The sequence below is a fragment of the Clarias gariepinus genome, chromosome 11 (genome assembly GCF_024256425.1).
Source record: "Clarias gariepinus isolate MV-2021 ecotype Netherlands chromosome 11, CGAR_prim_01v2, whole genome shotgun sequence".
Classification (NCBI taxonomy): domain Eukaryota; kingdom Metazoa; phylum Chordata; class Actinopteri; order Siluriformes; family Clariidae; genus Clarias; species Clarias gariepinus.
This window is the reverse complement of record NC_071110.1, coordinates 24,597,118-24,603,396: the sequence shown is the minus strand read 5'-3', so window position 1 is coordinate 24,603,396 and position 6,279 is coordinate 24,597,118.

Sequence of the window (6,279 nt, the reverse complement as noted above, 5' to 3'; positions counted from 1 at the left end):
AATTTGAATCCTGGATTATACCTGTAGTTAGCACAGAATCCTTGCACCTCCAGGGTCCTGGTTCGATTCTTGTCTTTGTGTGCATGGAGTTGGCATGTTCTCCCCGTGCTTGGTGGGTTTCCTCGCACAGATCAAAGACCTGCAGATTAGGCTAAATGGGGTTCCCAAATTACCCGTAGTGTGTGTGCCCTGTCCGGGGTGTACCCTGTCTAGTGCCCTGGGTCTCTTGGAGCATCTGGGACAGTGGCGACCGGTCAATACCCCTTAAAATTAGGCAGAGAAGAATGCTACTTTAACATGTAATTATTAAACATAATAATTATTTATTTTAATAATGAAATAAAGTCATATAGTCACAATATTTTAATGTATTTTTAATATAATTTACTTACAATAAAAAATCTAAACTGTATTAACTGTATTTGGCGACGGACAAACAAGTGTCTATATAGGTATGTACATTTTTGAAAAGCATGTGATTTGAGGCTGAGCTCTAATTGGATTTTTATAAATTATCCTTGCGACGCACCACTGTGCGCCCCGAATCCTCCCACTTTTGTTCTTAGCGAATCAATATTGTTTTTAAATATTTGGACCCATGTGATTGGACCATTTTTTAACGAGTCTCTCAACGGGTCAGCAGATTCTTAGTTATTGTTTTGAATAGTGATTGACGTGGAAGCCAGCTAAATATGAGGGGAAATTTTGTAATAGGCCTATATGTAAATATCTACCATATGCATTCACTTACTCACTTATCATCTGTACCCCTTTATCCTATCTATTAAAAAAGTAAACAGTTAGCAGCTTACCATACAGAAACAAAAATAAGTGTAACACTTGGAAATGGTGGTAAATTGGGGAGACTCACCCTCTAAACGTTGTGAATGATGTAAATGTGCATAGCTAGCTAAAGCGCCTCAGCACTCAATTCACACCACTTTATTTTCCTAAACGCAGCACTATGCACAACATTTCAGACACAAACAGTATGTTATATGTCCAGCTAGACTCTGATGCTGTTGTGTTACACGTCACAAGCTTTCTATGCTCCTTGAAGGCACACACTGAGGTGGGTTTAGTGTTAATTACCAAAGGCAGCATGTCAAGGGGTTCTTTGTCTGTGGCTTAATAGCACATTCTGTGTGAAAGTGCCTATTGTTACCTTTAATTCTTAGGTTCTATAACAGCATACTCAGAGGTGTTTTATTTCTCTTGCAGCAAATCATGTCAATAAGGATTAAGAGTCCATAGGAAGTGTAGTCGTACAGTTGTAAAATAGCTTTACAATGTACTATATGCAGCCTGTTTTGGTGTAAGCACAATTGAATGTTGTAAAGGATAAGTTATAAGAGTATGTGTTTAAATCTGTTCAATGTGCTATGACAATCATCAAAGTCCACTAAAAGGAAGATGAAGATAATTACTCGAAACTCAGTACAGAAATAGAGGATTACTTTAATTTGAAGCATGCAAATAGTCTGCTAATACAGTTCATTTACTATTATGATCATGTAAATTTACAAAGCTCTGTTGAGTCACTGCACTCAGTACAAAAAAAACGTTTGTAACTATTGTTTTGTTTAATGTAATTTGAAGAACATGTAATAGTTCAGTCTGTTACAGAAGTTCTCTTGAAATCTAGTAAGGTCTGGAATACACATTCTAAAACCAGCTCAAGGGTCTGGATTAAGGTTCCAGTCTATTTGGGCTGTGGGGTTTGATTCCCAATGTTCCCAATAACCTTTTTTCAACTTTGCCGGACTTGTACAATGACAAAGAAGATATATCCTTTATATACAATATTTTTAATTCTAAAAGAGGGAAAGTGGCCATTCTCCCACTAGTGGATGGGATGACATCAAGTGTTGGTGTCTGTTGTAAGTATGACAGGCAATGATGGGTGGATGTAGTTGCAAGTCAACCAACATTAATAAAACATCAGCATTCAAATCAAATCCGGGTAGAGAAATTCAGCAAAGATAAACAAACCAAGATCAGGTGATCAGCTGACCACATAAACTGTGTCACAACAATCTCAGAATACAGGTAATCAGACATGGGATCAAATACGCAAAAAGAAAATCCATAAACAAAAGGCTTAGGGAAACAAACTGGCAGATAATATAGAGAGTGTTTACTTCTCAATTCGGTGAGTGAAATGAGAGTCTGTTTATACTGTTTGTGTGTGTGTGTGTGTATGTGTAACTGAGTCCAGGTGTTACTAATCAGTAGTTAGGTGAATTAGATTGTATGTGCTTGAAGATGGATTTCTTGGTGGTCATGTTTGTAGGCCATGCTGTGGCTTGTGCATTGATGTCAGAATCTTCATACCAGTAAGCTCATGTATGCAGGAGAGGGTAAATAGAGTGTGCTATGCTGCCCATGATAATCAGTTTAGGAGGTTTGGTGTTGGCTAACTCTTTGTCTCAGAGGAACCATGTACTGTATAACCGTAATGTTTTAGAACATCCGCATGACGGTTCCTGTTGTCATATAGGTCATGGCAGCTATAAACGGTCACTCCAACGACACTCTTTTTGTTCTCTCTTTTAAAACACTTGTAATATTACTAAGAAACCAGAAAGAATAAAGTCCTTACCTTTGAAGACGCACTGTGGTAGAAAGGCAGCCAGCATTTTTGTCTGAGCAATGCTGTTACGGAAAAATGAACCAATCATATATAGAAATTTAACAGCATCCTGGTACAATGAGGAAAAATTTACTAAACAGCTTTGTACTAAACTTAACTTTTACTACATTTACTATTGCAATCAATTCTTCTTTATGTATATATACAGTACATGTTTTGTCTGTACTTTGGTCAGAACTCACTCTTTCAATTATATCTTTACATTCCATAAATTGGAGGAACCAAAACCACTCTCAGAAAATCTGTATGTCTGTCTGTCTAAATGTCTGTCCAGTCGATTTTGTCACAGCATCAAGTAAAACTGGCTGAGAAGAATTTAAAGAAACTTTGCCAGTCCTTTGGGATTTGCCTGAAGTTAATCTGCACCAGGAATAAAAATAAAATGAAGAAAGAATGTCATGAGGTGTTAGGTATCACATTACATCACAATTATTTTAACTATACTTTTACTTATTCGTTTTCCAGGAGTTGGGCTTCGGCATACCAAGACATTTTGGACATTTCCAGGCTCTCAGTAGTTCCAACATGACTGTGCATCATTGCGCAAAGCAAGGTTCATAAGGTCATGGATGAGCAAGTTTTGTGCGGAAGAACTTAATTGGCCTGCAAAGACTCCTGACCTCAACCCAATAAAATGCCTTTGGGATGAATTATATATATATATTAGTTTTGGACAAATTTCTTTCATACCGTTGAGACTCGTGACACATAGCGACAAATTTTTAGGGTCATAAATCTATAAAGTAAATGTGAAATAACCTATTCATGCTGTCTGCCAACACTGGTAATTAAATTGTCTCCCTGTTTTATTTTTTATTACATCCCTAAGGGAGCATCTGACAACACTGGAAAGGGAGGAAGTGCCACACATCAAGAGCAACATCTGGAAATGTTTACAGTGATCAAAGTGACACATTAAAATTGTGAATTGCTTGAGAATGATAAGATGCACCTAAATCATTGCCCACAAATGCTCATCTTCCCAGGTGCTGAGCTTCTCACTGGGTGGCCCAAGTAGGATAGGCCACCACGGAGAAGATCGCACAACAGTAGGAGTGTGTGGACGAGGGCTGTGATGGAGGAGAAAGAGCAAACACATAGGCTCTGAATGTCATCAAGCAGTGTCATGTGGCCCAGCACTTTGGTTAAGCCAGATGAGGACAGGGTCAGGTAAACAGTTCTCCTTTTGTGGTGTGTTGAAGCCAAAATATGCAACTAAGATGGCAGTGAAACATCAACTGGGTTGTATTTGATAGGTAAATCATTCCTTGTTCCTCTCTTTTCCTTTTTATATAAGCTAGGAGAGGGATGTTAAATATTACACATAACATTATTATACTGCATGGTCCTCAATGATCATAGTGCACTGGAGTGTGTATTCTGTCCTGTCAGTGTTTTGTCATATTGCTTACATTATGTTCATGATTAACTAGATGCTCAAGTAATAAAGTCACACACAATTGTTTAACTATTCTTGTCAGGATGTTCCTCTTACATAATTATTAATGTAGCTAAATATGCATTATGCATGCATGAAGAATAAAATGGCTGTTTATTTTTTGAAATACTAGCTTCTTCTTTTTTTTTTTCTTTTTTTTTTTTTTTTTTTTTACAAAAAAAGGGGCACACACCAATGTTATTCTACAGCCTTGAGCAATCTTTCTTATATAGCAGTAGAGTGTATAAACCACTAAAACACTACTCATAAAAGAGCCAAGTTTTTGGTTTGTGGTGGAACTGAAAAAGTGGCCTTCTGACAGAAGAACAGTCTCTCTGCTACAGTTGCTAGGCACAATCACATAATACGTTTTTTTTCCAATTCTATGGTCCATTCTTTTATTTCTCTATTGTTGAATCGCATTTGTTAAAGCAACAAATAGATTACATTATTCCTGCTGCATACATTGCTGAGGTTGTTGCATAAACAACCAATTTTCATATTGTATTTTTAAGCACTTTGCAGCCTGTCACAGTGAAACATTTGTTCAATGATTTAGAATATAATCTACATTATTTAATTAAATTTAGTATGAATAAATGCTAGCAGGGTGGCTTAGCGGTTAGCACGGTTGCCTTGCACCTCCAGGGTCTGGGTTTAATTCCTCCCTCAGGTCTGTGTGCATTAAGTTTGCACGTTCTCCCCATGCTTGGTGGGATTCCTCTGGTCCTCTGCTTAGAATAAACTAATTGGCATTCCCAAAATTGGCTGTAGTGTGTGAATGAGTGTGTGTATGCTCTGAGATGGATTGGCCAGGGTGTAGCCCACCTTGTGCCCTAAGTCTCCTGGGATAGGCTTCAGCCACATACGTGCCTCCCCTTAAGACACATATTATTTCTTTTATATATAAGACTATGTAAGACACAACAGAACTATGCCATCCTTATTAATGATGTTTCCAGATATAATTACATTTCCATTATTTCTTTCAAATGACTTTTTAGTCAATTATTTTCCTAAGGAAATAGCACAGTTCAAACTGCTCTTCATTCCAGAAAGACTGACACCTGTTTTGTTCTGTTTTCATGTCATTATTTGCATGTAGTGGATAAGTAAGTTATGAATGTTTGATGTAAGCAAATTGTAGGTTTGAAGTACAATAACAGGAATATTTTAAGCGGGACATGTGCCGACAAGTCCGGTTCCCATTCCCTGTTTCAGTTCTATAATAATCAGCAGGAAATCATAAGTGCTCGTGGAGCTTCAATTTTATTGGAAAGGTGGCTGTGTAATACCTTTTATAAAAGCTCTTTTCTTTTCATTTTTTAGTCTCTGGCAGTGCTAAATATTTGCCTGTTAGTGCCTCCGAAATGCCTGAAACGCTTTTAAAAGCAGCAGCGAATATTGCTTTGAAGTGATGAATTTGACTTTAAGAACATTTGGCACGACACCTGTGTTGTACTGGATATAAAAACAACATAGCTAGCAAAATGATGTTTTATTCTGACTTTGACAAAGTAGATGACCAAATCATTCAATAAATCCTGAATAGGTGAGCGGCTTGACATGTGACAAATAAGGCCAGGGAAATGTGAAGTCTATCACATAATTTCTCCAAGACACATTTAGCCAGCCACCACATCTTTTCTGAATTATGCTACTGCTGCAGTCATTTACAGATCACATTTCTAAATTCTAAAAAGAAACAAATAATATGCTTCCTGAATGCATTCTCCTTCAATCCAAACTCTGATATTAAATGTACATAATTGCTCACATACCTATTTTACCCTTATATGCTTTATGTACAAGTATTGTACATAAAGATATATCCATCCATCCATCCATCCATCCATTCATCTAGGAACCTCTGTGGTTCAACTAGGGACTGTGGAGGGCAGCGGTGGCCATTGTATTTATTCCCACCTTTGCAACCGTGGTAGGACCTCCAGTCAACATTCACACATGGATACACACACTATTATTATTATTATTATTATTATTATTATTAGCAATTTGGGAAGGCCAATTAGCCTAATATGCATGTCTTTGGACTGTGGGAGGAGTCCCTGGAAGAAACCCACCAAGCATGGGGAGAACATGCAAACTTCATGTACACAGATCCTGAGGCAAGAATTAAACCTGGAACCTGGAGGTGCAAGGCAACAGGCTAATCGGTGGATTCTCC